The sequence below is a fragment of the Manacus vitellinus genome, unplaced genomic scaffold (genome assembly GCF_001715985.3).
Source record: "Manacus vitellinus isolate BGI_N305 unplaced genomic scaffold, ASM171598v3 scaffold_4_pilon, whole genome shotgun sequence".
Lineage (NCBI taxonomy): Eukaryota > Metazoa > Chordata > Aves > Passeriformes > Pipridae > Manacus > Manacus vitellinus.
In genome coordinates this window covers 24161626-24188103 of record NW_021940604.1, presented here as the reverse complement: position 1 = coordinate 24188103, position 26478 = coordinate 24161626, and the positions used below count along the sequence as shown (strand labels likewise).

At 39.3% G+C, this 26478-nt stretch overlaps 1 long non-coding RNA gene across 1 annotated transcript; it reads right to left on the bottom strand.

The window, feature by feature from the left end:
* Nucleotides 1-15657: 15657 nt before the first annotated feature.
* LOC108640651 lies at nucleotides 15658-18259 on the bottom strand. Its single transcript, XR_001921335.1, has 3 exons — nucleotides 17993-18259; nucleotides 17313-17405; nucleotides 15658-15706 (listed from the first exon to the last, which is right to left on the bottom strand). It is a non-coding gene; the product is annotated as an uncharacterized LOC108640651 (long non-coding RNA).
* Nucleotides 18260-26478: the final 8219 nt, after the last annotated feature.

Genomic DNA, 26478 nt, shown 5'->3' with positions numbered 1-26478 from the left:
GGGACCCAAAGCAAGAGGTCATTCTCTACTGAACTCTCTCCCTCATTTTTCAGATTTTAGTGCAGTCTAAGCCTATAATAAAAATATTTTTAACACGGTATTTCTGCCTTCCCTCCTTTTTCTAGTCTTCTGTGCCTTGGATCTTCTGACTTACTCCCTTTGTTGCTTCCTCTTCACTCTGTTTTTTTGATTTTGGGGGGTTGCCCTGTTGATTTTTCTATTTTTGTCTGCTATTTTTGTCTTTTGTTTCTTCAGTTTGTCTAACTCATGCTTCCCTTTTAATTCCCCTACCTCTCTCTCTTTTTTTTTTTAGCTCAGGACAGTTTTTCATTCTCCTTTGTTTATAGTCGTCATGTTACATTCACCGTCTTATTTCTTTCTTAATTTTACTATGTCTACTGTGGTTGCTAGAGCTCCCTTGTGCTGATGTTGTGATGAATATGCAGTTAAAGATATTCACAGTTTAAAGAAGTTTCCAATTTAAATAAAAAACAAACAGGAAAAAAAGTTAGAAAGAGAAGAAATCTTGTTATCTCCATTTTACTGAGGGAAATCTGTGGCAATAAAAAAATCAATAGTTTTTCAGGTCACACAGAAAGCCTGTAGCTGAACCAGAAGGAAATGCCAAGCCTCCCAGATTTCATTCAGTGTCTTACTCATAATTTCTTGCTGATTTTTGCAAGTGTCTACAGTGTAATGATTTGCAGTGTGATAATAATGGCACTGTCCACAAAGGAACAGACTTCCTGCACTATTATGGGTTTTCAAGCTTAACATAAAACTTGCTGATTACTTGGTGTACACAGCATTACAAACTAAGAATTATTTCAGGAAAAACAGGATGTTTTTTTCCAGGACCAATTCACATGGTATTGCGAAAGCCTACCAGAAAATCAACCCTATAAGTTCTGACATCTGTATTTAACCAGTGCATTCTTTAAAGAAAACTGCAGTTTTTCCAGTTTTCCTAAGTTTAAGTCAGCTCCATTAAGATGAATACTGGTCCACATTCTAATATATTCACAAAATTCACCTCAGTCTGTGTTCAAGATCTTTCTTTGAAATAGGTGCCACAATACAACTATTGATTGTTTCTGTGATCAGTGTTTGAGGCTAAATGCAGTTTAAACTGACACTTATAGTGTTGCTTCTCATGGAGAAGGAGTTGTGAGTATCCAGTTGGGTCTCTAAGGCTAAGTGAATGTGCATTAGCAGTTATTGCTTGCTTCTGACTGTTTTAATCTGCTCCAGACAGGCCATTTCTCTCTGCATCCACTCATTTTAGGGAGATTTTGCATGAATATGTCATGAGGAGGAGGACAGAAGGAGTACAGAACTTCTGGATGCCTCCATGTATTTTTTATGAATAATGCCTGGGAAGATGCCAGTATGGAGCTACAGAAAATCTGAGGGCACTCACCTGCCTAGATCCTATGATTTTATGGTTGCCTCTCCAACAGCCAGGAGAGTCAAATGGGCATCCAGAGTGTGGCAGTACTCTTCTTTCCTCCTTTAGCTGAGGATTCAAGCTGTGAGTTGGTTGTTGCTGGTTGAACTCCGAGCCTCTCCAGTCACCCACTCCCAGCTATCAGAGCTGATGGTGCATGACCAGGAACAAACCAGCCTTGCCTTCACACAGATCAACTATCTGGCAGAAGGACATTCCTGTGATAGAGTAAACCCCCCTGGGGCTGCCAGTTCACCACATACAGAGCCAAGCTTTCCTAACCTACAACATGGCCTTGGTCTTTCATAGGCCCTAATTACCACGGGGCAAATGTGATTTTGATCCAAGCCTATTGGCTTGGTTGAGCTTGCAGCAGAGTGTGTGCACACGAAGCCACATCTGACTTCAGTTGTTCTTAAATTTCCCTCCTTCCCCTAGTGTGTCTGTTGCTTCTGTGGGTGGATTGGGAGAATTAAGCAGACAATGTAAATATAGCCATGTAGCACAGCATAAATGCACTTTGAACATATTTATGCCACTGAGGAGATTTCAGGATTAGTGTAATTACTGTGTAGTTGCCTCAGTAAATGTGATACAATGAATTCATATCATTAGCTTGGTGCTACATTGAAGCATGAGGATGGGAAGTAAGAGCAAAATACAGAGCCTGCCGAGGCTGTCCCCACTGACGGAGAAGCTTCTCAGATATCTCAGATAAGCCAATGCTCACATCCATTCAAACTGAAAAACAGCAAATGAGTGCACCAACACTAAACCAAAACCCAAACCCACCAGCAGTCTCCTGATGAACACCAAGAGGTGCCAGAGTGAAAATGAGAACTATGTCAAATTCTAATATTGCAAACAGTGATGTAATACAGAGTAACTCCAGTGAAATCTATTAAATGGGTTTGAAATGGGCCTAGAGGGTATTATTTGCAGCATGTAAATTTAGACAATGTTTCAAATCCCTAATTCATGAGCCTAAAGGCTTCATCTAGAGCTTGGAGGTACCACAAAGAAATTCAGAAGTACCCAAGGTAAACTCATGCTCTAAACTGTTCTAGAACCTCTCTGTTAATGGTGAAGGCAGTCTGAAGGAATAGAATTGTCATATTGGTGACTAAATTAACTATGCAAAATTCGGCAGAGTGAAGATACCCTGAAGTATCCAGATGTGGATACAAAAAATATTAGGGGTCACTGTTACAAACTGGATTCCTCCAGGCTTTACTATCATTAAGACTATCTTCTCTTTCAGTATAAAATTTCATCCCTTCCCATTTTCTTGATATCTTCACTGAAACTCTAGAGCACGCTTCATATGGAAAAAAAATTTGCTGTAGATCCCATGCTTAGAATATTTGAGGCATCCTACCTGGCTCCAAATGGACGTCTATTCTATGCTAAAAGTTGTGCTGTTTAGCACTCCGTGGTTGTACTGAGATTACAATGGTGCACCTGCAAAGGCAGACTTTTTTAAATTCTCCTGCTCATATCAGCCTTCTGACTCATACTCTCACACGCAAAGCCACAGATGGGTGCCTTTATAGGAGCATGGTTAATAGAGTGGAGCAGGACACTAGTCCTATGACTGAGCACACTCCTCCATACCACCTAGACAGCCATCCATTCAATTTGACATATCAGCTATAAATACCTCTAGCTTCTTCAAGGCAAAGTTAAGCAGTTAAAGTGAAAGTGACTCACCTAAACATCTAACCTCCCCTGAAATGCCTGAGTTGGGTGATGGCAAACAGACCAACAGCAACTTCTTCTGTCAGATCCCAACTTCAATGACTGACTAAAGAGGACCATTTAGGAAACTTGTTCCCTGTGAACATTTAAGGGTTGGTTACCAGCTCCTTGCTGAGAGAGAGAAACCTGACTGAAGCCATGTAGATGGGCACTCTCATGCTCAGTTTGGCATATGGCCAGGTATGCCAGCATTCCTTAGAGGCAACAGCACAGTCACTTCTCCACCTGGACACACACCCAAGGTGCTGGGTTCAAGTCAGCTCACAGGCAGCACTGTGTACTTACCAAGTGCCTGCACCATTCCATGTTGAAGACAGTGCCCTCATGACCATCATTTCTGCAAGTGTTTCCACTGACTGGAGAGGACCAAGAAGAAGCCTTTACTGCTGCACTGTTGTCAGCCACATATTGGTCTTTTTTCACCAGAGAAAAAGAGATAGGAATTCCCAAGGATCTTAGTGTCACATTTACAGACCAACTGGTCATAATGTTAGTGTTTCTACCAAAGCAGAAAACAGACACTGTATGCAAAGGGGAGATATCCCCTGGTATGCTTTCACCCTAGGGGCTCCACAGGTGACCTACCCAAGCTGACCCGGTTATCAGAAGGCAGGATAGTGATTGCTAAATGACTTTGAAGAGATAAGAGAGTTTTTGTATTACTGTATTGCCTCTTCTGCATTGCCTTTGCAGCTTGATGATGTGCTTCCTGCAGGTTTCCTGGAAGGTGGCCTCTGTCACCCTGGCCTTCTGCAGTGATGGTTCGTCATCTTGCAACTGGAACACAATGTTTGGCCACTAACTGAGGTTTCTTTCCTCAACCCAGCATGCACCTTTGCCAATTTCAGCAAGCTGTGTTTTTAAAGCTCATGTGAAGTTCCCATTTGAAGCATCTTCTCAAACTCTCAAACTACTTGTCTTCCTCAACCTTGTTTATCTCCTCATTCTCTGTAGCTGAGGCAAAGCTGGGGTGACAGCAGCTGCTGGAAACCCACAGCCACAACTGCTTGGGTGATATAGGGCAAAACTTGCTATTCGAAGGCAATATCTCCATCAGCTCCTCAACACCCCCACTGGAGCCCTGGGGATGAGCCTCATGGTGCAGAAATCTGTCAGCTCATGACAGTCTCAACTATTGGAGTCAGCTATCCCAAATGAACTTGATCATGGCATAGGAAAAGAAAAAAATTGTGATTTTGGCCTCAGCCTGTGAAAAGTAGTGATTTAGAGTTAAATTCTTCTCACCATCCCCCTGTGTATAGCAGAAGCTGTCTCAGAGTGCACAGGGCCTGGCATGAATACACAGGGGCATAGAAATCCCACAGCTATGAGTACCCACTTTCAGTGAATATTCCACCATATGGAAATAAATATTAAAGTAGAAGTTGTCTGTCTGCTTAAACAAGGCTAGGGCAGTGAACCTGAATAGTCTTTCAGCTCCTTCACACTCAGCCACCGACTCTGTGTGTTCTTGGCTGTGTCTTCTTGGCCTATGACTTTTGTGACTGGGACCTCCAACCACTCTCCCAGCCAAGGACCAGATTTTCTCCAATGAATCATCCACCTTCTTCATGATGACACAGGTCTTCTGCAAGGCCTGCTTCTCCTTAGGTTGAAGTCTCAAACACATCAGTTTGGGGGAATGACACTTCTTTTAGTTCTTTGGGCTAGGCACTGGTTGCTGAACCTTTTAATATTCTGCATGTCCTGTGCATCGTCTTTATTGCAGATGAAGTATGGGACAATATAAAGTCAAAAGCTGATTTAACTCTCTCGGTTCAAAAGCCTTTGGCTTCCTCCAGTTTTATACCCCTTAATGCTCCAATACATACAGCATGGTGGTGTCATGTTTCTTACCAGTGCAATGGCTACAAACATGGCAAAAAAAATTCTGTTCTCTAGCAGAAACTCCTGATAGCTGCTGGTAGACTTACAGTGGTGTAATGAGGCATAGAATTTGCTCCAATGTGTTTTTAATACAACTAGAAAGACTCAAGCTATTTATTATGGGAATCATATAAACAAGTTATTCAAACAAAATCCTCCTAATTTTACAGCAGTCTAGACATGCAGCATATTGCAAAGCTATGTCTAAAGGACAGTGTCGTTGAAGTTTTTATCCTTATTTCTAGTTCAGAAGAGAACTGAGGATAAGCGTGGCAGTGTGGCACCTTACATATTATCCCACAGTACCTAAAAGAAGTGTCAAAGTCATCTGAAGAGCCCCTTGATTATTACAAGATAAGAAACATTTATTTCATGTTTGCTGTGCTGGGATAACATTGGATTTACTGTGTTTTGCCAAGTTTGCACACTTTCTGTGGGAACTCTCCTCCTTCCAATGAAATGGGCTAATAGGAAATATTTTATTAGAGCTTACTGGAAAAATGTGCCATAGGTGCCAAGGAGCCAGAACTTTTGTCCAGCTGGCTGCAGACAGACAATGCGTAAGTTACAAAAAGTCACAGGATTGTAGGGCTGTATGGAAATTCTGATCTCAGCTGATGCTTGGTCTTCCAAACTCATACACCTTCAGTGAAACACATGCAAACCTTCTGTGCCAATCCTAAAAAATGTTTAGGAAATATATTGAAAGGTTGCCTGGGTGTGTGCCCCTGGAAGCCCCCTGTGGTCCCAGGGACATAATGGCAGCATGACACACCATGACATTCCTGCACACCTTCAGGACACACAGCACATCACCTCCTGTGGGGCTCTGTTAGTTGGCACAGTAGGACAATGTTTCCCCTCTTCAGGCTTCACATATGCCCCCTCATTTTTATTTTTGGTGTGACTGAGGCTTATCTTGAAACATAAAGCTTAGCCCAGAGCTCTCTCAGCAAAGTCAATGACATCTGGAAGTAGAAAATACCTCCCAAATATTTTTGAGATATGTCAGCATTTTCTGGATTACTATTTTTCCCTAGTGTCTCACCTGAAACTTTCCTACTACATTTTTAACTCATTGTTTTTTGTTTATTCATGAAGACATTTCAGTAATTAAAGTTTATGAGTAATATTCCAAATGAGGGCATAAAATTCATTTCAAGAGACAGCAGACCAAAAAAAAAGTAGTATTGTGGAGAGATTTTAAAGAGGACACTGGATCTGATGTGTCCTTTTCTGGCACAGGAAATGTCATGCGGGGAAGGAAGGCAGAAATTGTTTGTGGGAGGAGGCAATAGAAACTGCTGTCACTAGTGGTTGAGTGACAGGAGTGAGAAACATAACAGAAGTCTCACGCTATGTCTGGCTGAGATGCATTATTGGGCAAAACATTGACAGAAAGATAAACTGAGATAGAGGAGGACATGGCTTCTCAAGATAGTGGGAAGACATTTTGGTTGATTGCCAGGATATAAATATTTTAAACAAAGTTCAGGCCCCACCAAAGTCTGTGAGAGTTTAACCATCAACTTCAGCATAGTTAAATTTTTGCTCTTTGTGTTTTAATAATTTTTTTTTATAGTGGGTGTGGTAGTTTCAGAAAATGTCAAAACACAGATAGGTTGGTGAATCTGTGAATCTGGATTCCTACTTTACCTGACTCAAAGAACTGAGGCAAAACACAGAGTGGCAATGGGTTGAACAAAGACAGTCAGATATAATATTAAAAGCCTTGAGTTAGAAATAATCTAGCTCTTTAGTCCTGGAGCTGTGGTCTAGGCTGAAGTACAAGACACAGATCATCACTCTAAGTGTCGATCAGATTTTATTAAAGAATAGAGGAGGTAAAAAAACTTCTCAGCAAAAGTAGCAAGAAAAATTAGCAGTTGTTTTTTCTTTGTCTTTCTCTTTGTGTCTGTTCACTCCTAATTTCATGTCAATACACTGCAATGATACAATATTGGCTACCACATGTATTTCAGTTTGAACTTTCAAATGTTATATTCTCCTATGTATTGTATGGATACATATATATATATATATAAATAACATTGACAAATTTAAGTCAAAATTCAGCAAAGTGCCCAAGTGTTTCCTGTCCTGTGAGTCAATGAGATACAGTTGTGTAAAATGTTTCAGGCCATGACTGAGCTGGAAAAAATGAGTGATGGAATTTTGGGGAGGGTGAGAAAAATAGAAAACATGGAATATTTTTTATTTAATCTGAAATGTTTTATTTGAAATAAAGCATTTAGTGTTGACTTTATTTAGTTTTTCCCAAAACTACATGAGGTTAATACTGAAATGTAAGACCTCTTTCAGAATGAAATGTTGACCTTTCTGTACAATTGTCCCCTCTATTTTGTTTCTTAACACAGTTGTAGTTTTTCAACAAACTGTAAAATAGCCTAGCTGTCATGTAAATGACCTCATGCTACTCATATGATCAAAAGTTAGGCAGCGTTAATGTGTTTCACAACATTAAAGTGAAATAAAAGTAAAAGAACCTCTGCATTGAGAGGGGAAGTTACACGTTGGTAATACAGATCAATGTGTGCAAAGAACACATTCTAGCATGTAAACTGTCTGCAGAAGTTTAGCTAGTGTACAAACAGTCTTACAATGTGTTTGCATTTTGCAGGCCAAAAAACACTCATCATCAAATCAGTGAGGCCAGTCAAGATGTCTGTAACACAGCAAGAGGCACAGCAAAAGCAGCAGCAAAAGCAGCAACTGACTCCCCTCTCACTGTCTGCAAACATCGTGAACTTTTATAGTGTTCATTCTTCAGAGGCTGTTGGGAAACGCGCTATCTTCTGACCTTAATGTCTTCAGCCTAGCAGAGAGAAATCATCTTCTCAAAAGCTGGTACTTTGATCGCCCTCAGAAATAAAGATCAGAGGATGACTAAGGGTCTTAGGAATTGAGTTCCCGCTCTCTTTCTCACTCATGCAGGCATGAAAAAATGCACACAAAGGCACATTTTCATGTATTTGTTATGGACACACACACTTCAATGAGAGATCCTTGCAGCACACGTACTTAAGTGACACATTACACAAATGTTTGCTGTCTACAGAATAATCAAGGAAATAGACTCATGTTTATTATAACTGAATCAGCAACAGTCTAATGGATTAAAAACATCCTCTTTTTTTTTTTCTCTCTCCTGTTGTGAAAGTGCCAGTGTTGTAAATGTTCCCTACTAGAGAAGTGGGTGGAGATGAAGCAACTCATGACCTCCATGATTCGTGAGCTCCCAGTCTCTCAGGTTAGGTCTTCTGGCTACTACCCAAAATCCCAGAACATCAGCTACAGATACTTGGAGCCAATTGGGTTGAGAAAGAATACAGTAAATGTCTGTTTCCGGTTCACAAGCCCCTTAGCGTCATCACATATTTTGGAAGTCTGTCTGGCTTCCTGACTTTAAGAGTCTTATTCTTGATTTGGACTTCAGGGAGCAGCAGTGAAAGGGGGGGAAACAAGGGTTATCTAAAACCTCATGAATGATTGGAACATTTTCTTTTCTTTGACTTTTAACACTTTTAAAGCCTTAATTTATTAGATTAATTTTTTAGAGATATTTATAGTAAGTCCTGTTACTATAATGAATTGTGGTTCTTCACATGCATACTCTTCAGATTGGAAGAGATGCCCTAAAGCAGGTCTGAACTTGTCTTTATCCATTCAATTTTCCACTGATTTCACTGATATTGGAGCTGGATATTGAGGCCACTGTAAACCCAAAAAGAAGGTTCAGTCTACACTGAAACAGTATTTTCTTAAATCTGAAAATATTGCCTGTCCTACATAAACTCAGACTTAAGTCAGAATTTGTGAGGCTTTTGCACATCTAAGTTAACTCAGTAAATTTGCTCAGTCGGATTCAGTCTGTCTGAGCATCTGCTTTTAATGTGGGAAGAATAGGATTTAGCAACACTTTGCATATTGTTATAAAACTATTTTTAATCTTGCTGTGATAAGCAACACAGCACAGAGGTTTGGCTACCACTCAGAGTGGGGAAGTGTTGTGTAATTATAAGTGACCAAACCTGTTCTGGTCCATTAAAATAGCTCAGTTTGCTGAGCAGCTCGTAAAAGGAGCTCTAATATGTGAGAACAAAAACTGGGTGATGATCTGAAGAGGAAAAGAGATGTGAAGTATGCAGAGAGGTGGCATTACCCATGCTGGAAGCAGTTGTTAGAAAAGAAGGAGAAAAAAATGAAAGCAAGGGGACAAGGAAAAACACATAGGGCCCTTTTACCATTCTAATGGTCATTCCTGGCATGGGCATTCCTGTCACTCTTTGCCAAGTTCTGTGTTGCTGGAGGGGACTAGGTTTTGGGATTTGGATCTGGCTAGGTGCATGTGATGGGGCTGTAACTTCTGAAACCTCAGCTACATGCTCAGTGCTGGTCTTTCTGTTGTTGTTTTAATCAGAGTACAGACTGTTCCTTCATGGGCAAGGACAGCATTCTTCATAGACTCCTCATCAACTTAGTATTTTACCCCACGTCAGGAACAAAATCCTACCCACATTTCCATATGTTTTCTCATTCTTGCAAAAGTGGCTCTGGAAGGGTCACGTTTCCGGGACCAACCCTACAGATACATTTAACTTTCCCTTAATCAGGGCTGACCTGCATACTCCTGGCAGCATGCCTAGGCAAGCACAGAAAAGTACAGCCTTCCCTTTTCATCCTAGGCATTTATCAGAGGACACAGATGTTGTTCTTGTCTCTCCTCAGGCCAGTGTTCTTCCTATGCTAACCACCTCTTCCAAGCCCAATGTGACTCTACCTGTTGGTGCGGCAGGCAGTGTTGGAAGGACAAGAAAACCTGCCAATGGCAAAGTCAGAAAACGCAACCTAAACCAAACAGACTGTTGCCTGCATTGCTGAAGAAAAGGTCTTGTAATTGTTAAGGACTGGTGCTTTTGATCATCTTGCAGTGATGGCCCCTGCCCAGACGCTGGGTCTTGCACTTCATCACCCCATGAAGGACAAGGGTTGTGTACATGGCAAAACTGGCCCTAGCAAACAAGATTTCCTCAGAAGTGCAAGGTGGAAATGTCTTATTATACTCTTTCATGTGTAATTTCAGGTCTACCTGCCACAGAGATATGTCTGCTCTTTGTTCATCTAAGAGTGATGCCGCCAGATAGAAAGGGCAAAGGGTGTTACGTGTGGGGCACTAAAACACTCCTTCAGACAAACTCTGTCACCACAGGTGTGTTCAGGCCAAGCCATTGATTGACATTGGCCATTCCCCAGAGGCAAAACCTGTTGCGCATGTTTGTAGGGTTTAGCTTGACTCATTGCAGTGTACATCTAACAGCTATAGGAGGAGGGAAATACTTGGGTTCATGACCTTCAGCACCTCCATTAAAAGTCCCTAGGGAAAGGTAAGGCAAGTGATGGAAAACACTACCACTGCCACAGGCAGTTCATTCCCCAAAGATGCTTGTGAAACCTTTTGCTACTCCAACAACTGGAATGCTAATCTCTGTAAATGGAGCTGCTATAACTTTTGCAACTCTGTATCATCAAAGGTAGGTTCTAGCAAGTGAGAAATTTTCCATTAAAATTTTTTTGCCAACTGAAAGTTTGAAGCTCTTTTGTGTGAAGAATACTCGCTTGCCACAGAAAATCATTCTTGGTCCCCAAAAAGCGAAATCCCTAGCCTTGTGACTATACGTGGAGATCCTGCTCAGTCTTCCTGGCTACTTGTCCCTCTATTCTACACTGAAAATACTGACAATGATGAAATATCTTGTAGCCCACTTTATCAAGGTTTTGAAATTCTTATTATTCTTATTTATTTTAGTGTGGGTCTGTGTTTATTAGTGGAGGTAAGATGCAAGAGATTCAGGGGACTCACTCCAGTTCAGGTGCCTTGTTGTCCGTTGACGTCATCTAACAAGGAGCCCAGAGATGAAACAACTTGTGGATCTGGGCTCCCCTCCAGATTTACAGGGGGATAACTGAAATTGCCTTTTGTAGTTCAGTCATTTGTTTTAGAGGCCTGTGTTGCATGTCTGCTCCTTGGCAGGATGAGAGCTACGAAGTGAATAAATATACTTCAACCACAAATGAGCAAGCAAATGGAAGGAAGTGCTGTTTAAAAAAATGCTTTCAGTGACTTATTCAAGTTACAAGAACAGCAAGAGGCATTTTCTAGGAAGGAAGAGAGTTTCTAAATTGTTTTATGCAAGATGGTCTATTTTATGACTTCATTCTGAAAAAAAGTTAAGAGGTAACTACTGTGAATAGAATAGGTCTGGCAGAACATGAGCACTCCAGGGCTTGCTTGCTTTCAGAAAGAACGTGTCATATCAACATGATCATCATCTGTTGCAACATCGCAAAATATAATACTGAGATTATAATGTTGTTGTCTGTAAGTCCACTTAGTCTCCTCTTTTTTTTCCCCCCAAGTCTGACCTCATTCTACTGAGGGAGAGCCAATTACTTCTCCTCCCCTCTGTGGCCAACAGCTAGCTTCATGTATGACTTGTTTCCTCATTAGTCTTACACATGTTGGACATTTCTCTAGTTGGTGAAATACTATGTCTGATGCCAGAAGAGGAGCTGAATACAGACCTCATACTATGAACTAACAAGTCACTTACAGCCATTAGTCACTGAGTACCTTCTTCTGGATTAAATAACACAGAATATGACCTAATCAAATTATCCATATTATCTCAGTGCAACAGCAAAAATGGATCTGATTTGAACTTTGGATTCCAACTCCAGTTTTGGATTTACACACTAGACAGGCTTCCAATTTACCTCAAATAATGAGCACAACTCAATGTACTCTAGATTTTGAATCCCACATTAAAGAATACTAAAAATCCAAAGCTTTAGCTCTTTCTATTTTATAAGGATCATATTTGGGTTCAGATTCAGACTTCTGTCTCATCTCTCTAAATCACCAAATGTACACATTTTCTTTATAAACACTAACTTTTACTGAATGAAAACCACTACTGAAGAGCTGGGTTTGACTATTATCACACATAATAATTAAATCTCTTTTTCATACTCACTGCTTTAGACTAGTTAAACTAACTAGGAAACTTCTTTTACTTTAAAGTGTCATCCAGATGACCCAGCTTCTTACCAGTAATAACTGTATGTAAAGGAATGAGCCATGCCATGAAGTTCCTGACAATTTGGGACTCAGTGGTAAAGTAGGTAGGTAGGTAGATTTGATTAACAGTGGCTTTTCTATCCATTGCACAGTTGCACTGGTGTTACTTTCTCCAACAGCAACGAGAAGACAGCTAAAATGAAATACTGGTGTGTGCTATCTAGAGGAACAAAATCAAGTAAGTAATCTTTTTAATATTTCTGACTGCTGACACTTTTGATTACATCCATAGAATGGGCTACACTCTAGTACTGAACAGTGTATAGGAGTGCACCACCGTATTCTTAGTCAGAAACACATTTGCTCTGTGTCCCATTCTTGTAGGAGGTTTTGTAATGTTGCCTGGTCACTACCTTCTTGTCTACAAAGCAAATATTCAGGGTGGAGAGGAGAAGAGGAGTTTTCATTTGTGAATGCAAAAAGGTGAAAAAAAGAAAACAGTTTCCTGTGAAAGCTGAAACACATTATGCAAATATACAGCAAATACTCTCAGTATGTTTCTACTAGCAGCATCGTATGTGTTGCTTACAGACAGGCATGTAGTCTTCATTGTTGTGCTACTCTCTGACAGCATGTGTCAGAAAGTGTTCTTTTGAAAGTACTCACCCATTATTACGGAGGTTCTAGTCTCTGTGAGGAGACAGTTCGTCCTTAGTTTTGGATTCACAGAAGGAACAAAAAATGAAGACAGAAACAAAGCAGAAGTGGAGTGTTTAAAGATGAACAAATACATAAATTAAATTATTATTAAATTAGGATAAGATTGGTATTACAGGGAACATTGTGGAGTAAGAAAGTGCCTTATATCAGCAATGAGCTCTTGGAGGATAGATCCCTGTTTCCTCCATACAGTAAACTGCTCTTGGGTTAGGGAGGAGTGCTGGAGCTTCTTCCCACTTCTTCACATGAACACTGCACTTTCTCTGTCTCTGCAAAATGTTTAAAAAGCCTTTTTTTTTTTCTTTCTGTTTCTAATCTTTTCCTGGATTACTGAATGTACAGTGAAACTTCTTATCTCATATGGGAATTATGTTTATAGCAGAAAAGGAACTTAAGGACTGAATGCCTCAGGGACTTAGATGATGGGATGTAGAGACTTTTATCTGAGGTTGCTTTCTTGAATCAGGTCCAAGTTGGTAGTGACCTAAAATTGCCTCAGTCTGATGACTGTTTGGTCTCCACTGTGAAATGTATTTGGTGGTCTCAGTTTAATTCCTGGTAAATACTTGTTTGTGCACTAAATTACTTCCATAACTGGTATCCATGTTTCCAGTCTCACAGAGAGGTCAAGGGTTTGATGGGAACCGGGACTGAGCTACTCTTTCATGCTGTGAGTTGGTCCCTTCTAAACATGTGAACTGAAGAAGCAGTGCAATTACAGTGGGTCGAGGTCTGTTTGCTTTTTAATCTGCTTCCTTTCAAGACCATAAACTGCAATATGCTATCTCTGAAAAATTACTCTGACTCAAAATAAAGCTCCATTCATCCATGATCCTTCTAACATGCTGAAGGCCAAGGTGCCTCCAGAAACTTCAGATGATAAAGGGTTAACCCATGTCAGAACCTAGTCAGTCTGACTAGCACGGTTGATGATATATATCTGGATGTCAATGACAGTGCACAAACAGCTTAATTCACATAAATAATGTCTATCAGCCCTTCACACTTTCTCTTCTCCCTACTGGTCTTCTCATTTCTGGTCTCTCAATTTTACTGGCAGTGGTATTCACGTGAATATAAGAAGTATCAGATCAGGGAGATCTGTAGGTTGCAGAAAATGAGCCATCAAAAATAAGCACACAGTAGAGTAAACTAAATAAGATTGTTTGCTCTCCTCAGCCAGTGCAAAGAAGATATTTTTTTTCTTAATTTAAAAGCCTTCTGTTATTCCACACGTCTAAAAATTTAAGATTATGCAGAGTGCTGTGAATAGTAGCCAAAGTGAAAAAAAAATTAGTATTCATTGATTATTTTCACACATTTTCAAAAGTATGTTGAAGACATGTTTCTACAAGTGTGCATTCGAAACTGATATGAGCCAGAGGTCAGTAAAAAATTCACCTCTGAGATGCCAATTTTTCAGTCACAGATTCACACAAAAATTCGTTAGGACCCTCCTGTCAGATTGCACTGGCAGAACTTAAAATAAGCCTTATGTTATCTGTCAAAATGGTACAATAAAATGCAACCATGGGCATTTTCAATCTGCATACCATGTAAGCCCAAAAATGAGTTTAAGCACTGAAAATAACATCTGCTACATGCATGGTCTTAGAGTGTGATAAGATGTAAAGTGCAGAAAGAAATACAGATTGTTTGCTGTCACACAGCAGATACAGACAGTTAAGTTCCAGACCTGAAAGTGAGGTTTGACCGCAGTTCCAGCCTATGCATGCAAGCTCTTCAACAATTATTAGCGTAAATTGTATTAAATCCACTCCGGCCAGCTGTTTAGGATTTCCAAGACAAGTCTCTTACTGTGTAGTTATAGCATTTACCATTGTAATTTTTAATTACAGGCTCTCATATTAACTGGAGCCACATGATATTATCATGGTTGAAGTGAATAACAACAGTGCTGTTGGAAATCTGTAAGACTGTATGCCACCATCTGAAAATAATGAACCATAATTAATTTTACAATGAGGTAGGTAGAATAAGTATTTTCCTATAGCATATGCTTTCATATTTGTGCATATATTGTGTTTCAATGTTTTACAAAATATGCGTAAGTTATCTGGAATTATTTTCCAAGCACACTATCTTTCTGAATTTTAAAGATATCATTTGCAGTAGATTTTGCAAGTAACTTAGAAGCCACAATATGTATTGTAAATATACGTGTACATGTGATAAAAGGACAAAATTTACAATACTGTGCTATGTTTTTTCTTAATGGATGAACTAGAAGTCAATAGTTGGTTTGTGTGCCTTGCATTTTTCTTTTCCTGAGATGAGTTCTGGAGTAATTTCCTTTAAAATGTAGAATTGAGAACAGCACAGAATGTGTTGGTTCATGCGTGTTGAAAAAGATCATAAAATTGGCATCATTGTAGGCGTTCAGATGCACAGAAAATGCTAGTGGATAAAATGAAACAGAGAAAACATCAATGCAGCCAGCCATATGATGAAACAGATTTTATGAACGTGCTTGTTACTATCTAAGGAAGAGCTGGTCTGCCTTGAAGTTTGTCTGGTTTTCCCCGGTTTGTGTAACAAAAGATATTATCATTCCCTACTTTATTTCTAAAAACACATTACATTATTGACATGGCCAGAATGACCTAAAAAAAACCAACCAACAAACAAAAAACCAGACAATCTTTTTCAAGTCTATATGATCTTGGTATGAAAAGTCTTCTTAAATGGACTTTTGCAGAACAGATTCTTCACCAGTCCACTGCTTTTCAGAAAAAGCCCGTAGGTGTAAAACCAAGCAGATGGCACAGCTGCACCTAGAAACACAGCACAGCTGTCAGCAGGGGAAGAAGGGAGATTTTCAACTTGCAAAGGTAAAAGCATGATTTCATGTCCCTTTACTTCTGAGGAAGTGTAAGAGTGAACCTACACTGCCCTCACTTCTTCCAGGCAAATCCACATGAATTGGATGAGAGCTATATACGTGAGCTACAAGGACCACATGGCTCAACATGGCAATTATCTTTTTAATTTACAGGAGTAACTGCCAAGAAACTGGTAGTGATTACACATTTCCCCACTCCATGCATGCAGCTACACTGGAAAGAAAGAGCCTAACAACTCTGTCTTCAGTTTGCACATGGGCAATCTGAACCTTCTAAGCCCCAAAAGCTTAGTTGTACCAATCAACCATGTACTGACTTACAACTTGCAGTGGGTAAAGGATCAGGTCCTAGGTCATCAAAATATTAGGAGGTAATTTTCAAGCTGCTCTCAGAGCTAGATGGCATGTCTTAATAAAAGTTTCATCTATGCATAGTAGCTGAGAACAAAACCAATGTTTCCCAGCATTGTTTTGCTTTTCTGCGGTATTCACATAATGCAAACCCATCAGTACCACTCTGCTGGCAGTTTCCATGAAGCTGATTTTCTATAAATCTGAGTATACACTGTGCTAAATTGTTCCTTCTCCTGCATCATCTTGCAGAACAGTATTACTCAACACAGTATAAAATTCTTAGTCACCGCGATCACTGGCCTTTCTGTGGCACAGACCCAGTTTTCTGTGCTGCATTCCTCATTTTATAGAACAAACTGGAGCTTGTTTTTGTTTGAAGAGTATTGACCAACATCCTGAACACTGCCAATTAGGGTCAAGCATGGAGCGTTTCACCACCTCCCATTTCTCTGGGCTGCACGGTGTAGCATCATTAAGTTTGTACTTGCAGGAAACCGAGTCATCCACTCTTTTCTGCTTTGCTACACCACAGTTGATGTCCGTTCAAAGACAGGAGTGGGTTTAGCATTCCTGTCCTGTGATATGTTACCTCTCAAGCAGAAACAGAGTGATTTGCAGGCTCAGGCTTACTATGGCATTGAATTTCTACCCTTGGCTTATATAAAGATGTACAGTTCTCCTCTCTGATCTGACTGGTCCTCAGTGCCCAACCAATAAAGCACATTCTATCACTATAAATTAAAGTATGCACTGGAAATTAGGAGAAGATAAGAGAGTAGGAAAACAAACTAAGATTTCCTTATATATGCAAAGTATGATTGTCTCAGCACCACCAGGTGGAACAGCCTGGACAGCTATTGTAAAGCCTAGTAGAGGCAGGGTGAGGAGAAGAAGGGCAGGAGGGTGAAAAGTCCTTTGTAAATCTGCAGAGGGCCAATGCCAATCACTGTTTAGGCCATTTCCTGGAGATAAAGAATCTACAGTATTTGAATATCCCAACAAACTCATACCTCAGAGAAGGAGGTGGAGGGTGCTTGTGCATTTTCTGTGTGCACCGTGACACCAGCTGACAGCACACAACCAGAAAAAGCAAGACATTATATGCATCTAGCTCTTCCAAGAGGCTCTGAGAGGAGTGTGCCCCTTGTGGCAGGAGTGCCAGGAGTACTCGAGAGATACCTTACCTCCTCTTTTTGCCCATAAGGTGAGACTTCCATGTGTACTTCATGCAGTACAGATACACTTCAGATTGTCCTTCCTACTGGATGAATCTGTGACTTAATTAAGCATGGCAAAGTTGTTAAAGCAAAGTACCTGAAATAGTTCACGCTCTCATCATAATGTACTGGGCTTGGCACATCTACACCACCCACGCCAAAAACATGCTATTGATGACAAAACCTGAAAGTCACCACAAGCCTTTCATAATCTAAATTACAGAGACACTGTCTGAGTAGCAATCACATGGCAAAGATTCTCTCTGCATGTCCAAAACCAGCTAGCCTGTGCAATCAGACAGAAAGGTCAGAAGATGGACAGCGTTATATCACCTGCAGATCCACTGGGTTTTAGTCCTCTCATTAACACAGGTCGAGAAGGTGGTACTCCCATAACATCTGAAATAGTTGTAGTCATACAATCACAAACATGTGAAGTTTTCCCCTCCAAACTACAAGTTTGTCTTCCTTTAGCTTGTCTTCCTACAAGCCTCCCAGCATTGTAGGCTGGGATTTGCATTGTATTATCACATTAGTATCCACCAATAGTGGCCATGATTGGACTTGATGATCTCAAAGGTCTTTTCTAACTTAATGATTTTATGGTTCTAGGGCAAACTCAACTGATCATTCTGAACTAGATTTACCTATTAACATCAATGCAAGATGTCCCCATGATTCCCTTGATTCTTGGACTGTCTTGTGAACCTGACTCCATCTCAAACCTTATTTGCTACATGTCAAACCCTTTTCATTTGGTTCTTGCCTGGTTGGCTGTTTCTCCTCTTGATCTCCTGGCAATTTTAAAAAAAAAATGAAAGCTCCCAAGGGCTCTGTGAGTACTCTGTGTGTTTCCTTATACCACTGCTAGTGTGTGCACAAGTGTGTACACATGTGTGTGTCCACAAGGTTCATCTCACTCTGTTTCCAGGGTGGAGTCTATAAGCCTCTTGTGATGCACAGTGTACTCATTCTGCCTGACATCAGACCTGGGATGTGATTGCCCTGTGAAAGATCTAGTTGAGGGCAATCTCAAAAGAACAAATAGAGCAAGAGTTGTTTACAGGACCCCAAAGTTATGCAATCAGCTGAAGAACCAGAGACATGATTACTTAATCACTAACAACTGAGTGAAATGCAGGCAGGTAATGTCATTTTCTTTAGATAAGGTGTTGGGATTGAAAGAGTTTGGACTCATTTCCATTGAGCACATAGCAATAAATGTGGCAACTTCTGAAAAGTGTTTGACAAGGCAGAATTTTGAGAAGGCAATATTTGTTGTATCTTGCAGGTGGGGTTAATGGGTCAGGTTTCCTTAGCTGGTTTAAATGATTCAACATGATGAACAATTCTGTCTTGATTCAAAAGGAAGCTCCTGAATAGTTACATCTACAAATATTAGGAACACTCAGCCAAACATCTAAACTCCACATCTGCTCTCTACAAAACCAAAAACTCAGAGTAACTATGCACACCTATTTACTAGAAATTTGGTATCTGTTTCTTAAAATTGTGGGTTGGAGTTGTCTCAAACAGAAATATTTACTCTGGCTATTTAGTTATAAGTTGGCTTGCTTTGCAATTATAGAATATCCTGATTTAAGAGTAGGAGAAAAGTTGTTATCCTCTACTGACGAAATTTGCTTTTCATTCTCTGCCTTTTTTTAATGGGCAAGACAGAAAAGAAGGCAGTGATGACAATTGTTGAGGGACTTGAGTGAGGAAAATCTGAAGCAGCAGTAGAAGACAAATATTTGATTTTTTAAAGTCATTAGCTTTCATTTGTCAGCAGTTCTCATTGATTTCTCACAAAACTGAAAATCAGAATAGTTGTTCTGCTGTTTTGCTAGAAAATTGGGGAATTTTTAAACAAAATGTAGTAAGTTTAATTTTATTTAGACAAGTTTTTCTCTTATTCACTTAATATTCACTGGATTTTTATGGAGAGAACTACCTTCTTCAACGTCTATGTCTATCTTATATACATATTTATATCTTTAGCAGAAACTCCTGATTCAAAATTAGTTTAAATATAAAGACATCTCATAGCTTTCTAAACTTGCTAAAGTTGTAGATTACCTTAACTTTAGTTTAAAGCATTCAGGTTCTTTGACACGAACCAAAACTGAGTCTTCTACAAAATGAAAAATATCTCTCTATTTAGCTGAGTTGTAAAAATTCTTCAGACCACAGAGCTGGTAGATCTACCTTGGTTTTATCCCTGAACACGAAACCACTGATACTTGTAATGGTTTGGGAAAAAGACTCTAGCAAACTTTTTTTTCACCCAATTTCTCTATTATCTTCCCTCATACATCTCCCATCTTAAAAGAAGTCAGACATATACAGGCAGGAATGCTGCAAAAAACATGGGCTGTGCATGTGAATATATGGTGCAGGTGGATGCCAGCTGACTTACAGCTCTGTCCCTGGCCAAAGCCTCTTCTTTGTGGAAAATGGAAATGGCTCCTGAAGAACCCGTAGCTGGGATCAGAGACACTTTAGTTTGTACCAGCAGTAACAGAGTCATGGCTCACAACAGAGTGATAACATGTGCATGGCTATGGCCAGTTTCATTCTGAGTTTTCAGGTTCACACAATACTGAAACTCAAAGCACAAACAGTGGAGGGGATGTCCCAAAGTGAGCACGCCAGCTCCAGTTTCCAAAACCTATGCAAATTATAGTTGGTGGTTTTAGCACAGCCTTACCTGACAGTTCATGCTACAAAGCCAGCTAGCACATTTTATCGTTATGAGCTCAGATTTCCCACAGGGTTGCAACAAGTGCCTCAAAAACTCCACCTTTCACTCCTCTAATTCAGGAGGCAACTCTAATAGTATCTTCCATAAACACTCCAGAGAGCCCACAGCAGAACCTATCTGTGTGCCATGTGTAACTCATTGAAATACAGTGGGATTTAGGTGACGTGGAGTTTTTGTACTGGTTAAAGTCATGGGATGAATTTCAGGGCATAGCAATCTAAAACGACAGCACATCTGTCTTGAATTACAGTGGTGTGCAAATTATGACCCTGCACGGATAGCAGTGCCACCAGCCTGATCTAGATGTCAGCATCCTTCGTGAGGCTGGTTTAATTGTGTCATGGCCATTACTTGTAAATGTGGCAGTCAAAATATTCAAGGGAAAAGATTTCCTGAAAAAATCTGAAGTTCTAAAATATGTTGCCAAAATGTCACTTTTTTTTTTTTTAGTGCTTTCAAAGGACAAACATAAAACTACAGGCTAGTGCAGATCAAGATTGAGAAGCACAGGAGATGCCCAGTTTGTGATACTGTCACTTAAAAAAATAGAGTTCTGCTTCAATTACAAATATTGACATTTTTCACACTGGAAAGAACTGTTACTTGGAAATTTTGACAAAGGGGAAGCTATTGGACTTAATATAAACTTGAATTATCACTTGAAAAGGAAACTTACGAAGATACCATTTCATGGAGAATCATCTCTATTCATTTATGAGAATAAGATAAAACAGGATTTAGTGAATCACTGACGTGTGATTCCTTGCCACTAAAAATTGTCTATTTTCCTTCCTCTTCTTCTCATTTCAGGGAAAGAACAAGAAGTCATGTGAGGTTTTTCAACTACATGGAGAATATGATTTTGACCATTGTAGGTTTGCAGGTCAATAGTATGTTACTGTCCAGCATTCACTGTCAAGTTATATTACAGCAGCTACATTAAGTAGTGCTAAATCAGTAATCTGAAGCAATTAACAATTGTTACTAAGAAGTGTTCCATTCTAATCCTTAAGTAATTCACCTGCCTTTGATGTTAATAAAGTGGCTTAGAGAAGTAGAATTTGATGGAGAAAATCACAGATGCCAGCAATAACATGAAAAGCTCTTGCTTAAAGCACTTAACAGCTGCAAAGCTAACTGTAACAATAAAATGTATTAGTTAAAGACATGTATATATAGTTGTGTACTTAGATTTTATTACTAAAATGTATAACGTGATAAAGAGCAAAATTTAAGCTTTTTACTACCTCTCAAGTGTTCAGAAAGAACACAGCAGAGACTGCATTTTTGTGGGCAACACCCACATGTTCACATTTCCCAATGTTTTTTTCTTTATGGGAAAAAAAAGAATGCACTGGGCAACAACTTGTTTTTTTCCCATGTAAAGATCATATGCCAGTGATTCAGTAATTCCTATTTTTTTCTTATGCTTATAAACAGGCAGAGTAATGACTGTCAGTAAAACTATTAAAGGATGGAGAATACCTCAGAGATCCAACATTACATGATATATTTAAGATAAGACAGATTCAAACAGGTCACTGGTTTGCAGTTGCACAACTGTCTGAATTTTTTGGATGTAGTTCATTTCATTACAGTCTTCTGAAATTCTGACTTACACACTGTTAGGAGCAAAACAGTTTGATGAGCTGACATTGCAGTCACTCCCAAATGTTAAAAAAACATGAGTCAGGGAAATCTAGGGAATGGCTTTAAGAAAACCTTACACTCTTTTGTTTGTTTTCTGATTTCTGAGCCATTAGTGCGCACTCCCTCCAGACTTTCTGGCTTTCTTCTGCACTGAAGAAGGCTAGAAGTGTAAACTGATGATTAAAAACACAGACCAAGAGTCCCATACAAAAAACTGCCTCCAGGATTTAGATTCATATTAAAATAACAGTGTGTCCTGTATAACTTTTGGAAAAATCCACTCCCTCTACCTGTATTTTTATGTCTTGTCTTCACTTGCCTTCAAACATTTGAGTGGTCAAGTTTTATTTGTACATGTCTTCGTAGTAAGTCCGTGGTAAGTGATACCCTAGGGTATCATCAATTGAAATTATAGATTCATTGTCTCAGAGAGGAGAAGGGCTGCTAGGTATTTTAAAGATAACCAAGGTCATTCTCTGCACTAAAGTAACAAGAAAACCAGAACTATGAATTATATATGTACTCAGTAAATATTTCTTCCAAAATTAATTTTTCTTTTCTAATTTCTAATCTGTGTGGTGAAAAAATGTCAGGATGGAAAAGAAGTGAAAAAATTAAGTTCATTTTTCCCCTAAAACATAACCTTTTCTCATTTTTTTTAAATAACAGAGATTTCTTTAGGGCTGATTATAAAGACTGTTGGGTTGTTTGTTTTTTTAATAGCAGTAGCGCTATTAAATGTGGGAACAGAAAGGAATCCTTGTGATTTATATATCTTGTTCCAGCTAAGCCAGGTAAAACTTCAAATATCAATATTGAGTAGTGTGCTTTTCTATCCCTCCACCCAAAAGAACCTACTTGAAAAACTTTAACAAAGGAAGAAAGAAAGAAAAAGACAAAAACCCACAAATTATGAATTCCAGAAAATTGTCCCTTCTCTTCAAATTAGATGTAAAATCCTCAAACGAAGCAGTCAAGATCATCCACTTTCTTAAGGCAGCCAACAGGTTGTTTCCCACGGCTTATGCCCTGTATGGAAACAGCTCACACAAGAAACAGTTGAACCTCATAGCTGGTTCTACTGCATCAGCTCAGTTCTGCATCTGTATTTACTCATGGAGGCTTGGAGCATCTTCCCCACTAGATGATGTTTAAGAATAGCCGTATTTACTGGGAAGCTCCCACCTTTATAGTCCTTACTCTTTTCTGTGCAGTTCTTTAGGAAACACACTAATGAAAGTTACATTAACTTCTGACTTCTGTGTGATGCAAACTGAATCTATAACATTTTTCAAAAGGCTAATTTAATTCAATAATCAATTCAAGAGAGTGTTGATACTGAGTGGCAGTGCTCTGCTGTTTTCTACTAGCAATTTGCTGCTTGACAACAGTGGAAAATGAAGGAGCAAAACTTTATAAAGTGATCCAGTAAGAATCAATCAAAATTGTAGAAAATCTGAACCACAAGGGTTGATTAGAACAGAGCCCTTCGGGGACTGTAAGAGATGTGAACACCCTTCAGTGATCTACTACTCCTTACACATGAAGAACAACAACTTGGTGAGGAAAAAACTTGTATGAAATGGGCTTTAGTAAAGAACAGCTGTTATGACATTTGGGACAGTGCTTGGAAGTGGAGAAAGAAATAGTACAGTCAGTTAAATGAGAACATGCTGAGTGATGGAAGGAGAAATACAGAGATTTAACAAGAGAAGAATGGATGTTGTGATGACTATGGTCAAGCTGTTATGGTTTCCCGCCAGGCAAGAAATCAAGCACTGAGCTTTGTCCCAGGCCTGTCATATATATACTTTGTGAATTTGTGAGGGACAGATAACCTGCTGGTCTTTCTGGTTTTCCACCTGTCAATGAGGAATAGAAAAGTACTCCTTTTAACAGTTTGCTACAGGATTCTGTCCATTCTCCCATTCCTGGGAGGTGTTCAAATACCATGGTGTTGATAATCCTGCCTCTATTAACAGATAAAAATAATATTTAAGACAAAATGTAGGTTAGAAAAACTGTAAATATGTTTTGAAAGTTTTCAGGCTTCATATTCTATTTTTATATGGTACCAATTACTGTGATATCAGACCACCTTCTAATAGTTATGTGAGCAAGATGACTAATATCTATCATGTTAAGTTCCTTCTCCTCCCAGAGGAAAATTTTGGGGATTTGAAATACATACTTATATCTTCTTTACTGTGTGATTTTATTATTAAAAGCTGGGTCGAAGGAGGTTGCTGACTCTAAGACCAGAGCTATAAGTACTTTGGGGGGGTCAAAATTCTGCAAGAGGGGATCCCACAAGCTTGGACTAAAGCACTGGGAAGGTCTTGTCTCATCACAGCCTATTGGCATAATCAGGATTTACATCTGTCTAAGCAGCCAGGGTTTGTGTTTTTTTCAGCTTCTATAGGCCTCTACTCATAACATGCTCTAGAATGAATGAAGATGAAGTTTTCTGTGTTACATGAAATCTGCTGCTATGGAGGGGTATTTCTGGGCAGTGTTACAGGTACTGACCTTGGTCCATGGACACTACTGTGTTTATCTAGGATTTAGACAAGAGAAAACTCTTGGATACAGTATGAGTATTTAATAATCATCACTTCTGGGAGAGAAAGAAAAGGAAAACCATAAGAAGATATGCAGAGGTTTTTTCATGGAATTGTTCAATTTTTGTTTGGTTTGACTGGATCAAGTGCTATTATAAATCACTATAGGTTTGTCATTAGAAAACTTGGCCCAAAATGTGGCCCAAAAAGCATTTGAAAGGTTTAACAATTAGCTCTGGGCATAAGAATGCTGTCTCCCACCAAGACGCTATCAAAAATACATTATCTGAAAAGATAACATAATTGAATGGCTTTCTGGTTTTGTGATAATTTGGAGGTAGCTGAAGTATCCAGGATGAAAGGGAGGGAGGCAGGCAGGAAAGGAGGTGTTCAGAGGGCAAGGTCGACTACTACTCTCCCATCTCTGCATTCTGTTTCTGATGTGATCCAGTCCCCAATTAAAATGTTGTGCGTGTTTCAAGCAAGTTTTTATTAAGAAAATAAAACCACCAAAGAGGAGGTTATGTAAACTATCTGGAGCTCCAGAAGAGCACATACACATACACATACATTGTGGACAAATGCAGAGGTTTTATCACCCATCTTCTGCAATGTCCCAATGCAGGCTAACTTTCCCTTGGGGAATCATCCTTTCCCATTGGCAAAGCTGGGCTTGAGAAAGCAAAAAACATTTACAGAAATAAACATGCCATCATATCATACAATCTTTTGATCTTTTTAGAAAGGTTTTTAAGAGAACAGAATATAGAGGATGTGTTTCAATAAGTAGTTGTCACTGATTAGGATTTTCTGGTTTTGTAGCCTGGTTTAGTGAATGTTCAAACTGATTTATTTTTCCTCTTCTCATTATTGTTTCTACTGAATTTAATATGTCAATATTCTAAAAAGTACTATATTGCAAAAATTTAAGTTTAAAAATAAAAGGCAGTAGTGAAGTGCCTAATTTTTCTGGACTAGCCAGAGCTAGTAATTTCAAATCATGCATTTACTTTACTCAGGTCCTGGTACAAAGGAAAAGGAGCAAAGACATTTCCTTCTGAATCCTTGCTCCTGTTCACTGTAGAGTATTTTCCAGAGTGTGGAGGACAGTACTGGTTTGCCACTGCAGCACATGAGCTGGGACCTTATGCTGTCTGAAGACATCAGACATCTAGACCTTCTGCGAGCAAGAGGGCTTACTTTCTGTACCAAGGGCAGGTTCATCACAGTTTAGATTTCTTTACCACAGGGAAGGAATATTGTAAGTCTCTTTTTCAGGATTGTGCTCCTGCCCACCTTTCTCTCAGAGTAACTTCATATCACTGTTTTAAGACTGATGTGAACATAACTGTCACATGCCTACTTTCAGTGGATACTCTGGGTAGGCTACTGCTTAGTAGGTAGACATTTTGACATCTTTTGCAAAATAGTGTTGGCATAGAATGAATGCTAACAGCAAGATAGGAGAGCAATCTACACATATGCTTACTGGCTATGTGACACACTGGATTCAGACCTCATTAATACTGTGATGTTTCTAAATGATGGTGGATTCTTTTCTTCTTCAGAGCAAAATCTATCCTAGGCTAGTGCAGGTAAAAGAAATATTAACAGCTAAGTATTTGGTATTCTGTCCAAAAGTGAGCTACCTACTCGCTTCAGTGAACAACACTTACTTCTTTCTCAGACTGAAAAGAGAGAAATGTCATTATCTCTCACTGTCTCCCACATCAAACATTTCCACTTGAATCTTTATGTATGAGCTGTACGTAAACTCTATCCATTTCAGAGGTGATTGTTTGGAGGGACCACAGAATATAGCTTCTAAGGTGACTGTCCTCCATGCCCAGCTATGTCCTAAGTTTATGTGGGGTACATCAGTATTTCCTTATGCCAGCAGTTTCTAAAGATGCAGTCCCCTGTGCTGCATAGACCAGTAAGATCTATTTTTACATGATGAAGAAGAAAAAATTGTTCAGCAGTGATTTACTATCCAATCCTAGAAATCTGGTCTGAAACTAGTAAAACGACAAATACTACAGCATGGATTCATGAGGTACTCCAAATACCCCTTCGCTGTTGACCATTCAGGTCACATACCTCATGTAACTGTTGAGTTTATTCATAATGAATAATTAATATTTTTTACTGTATTTTC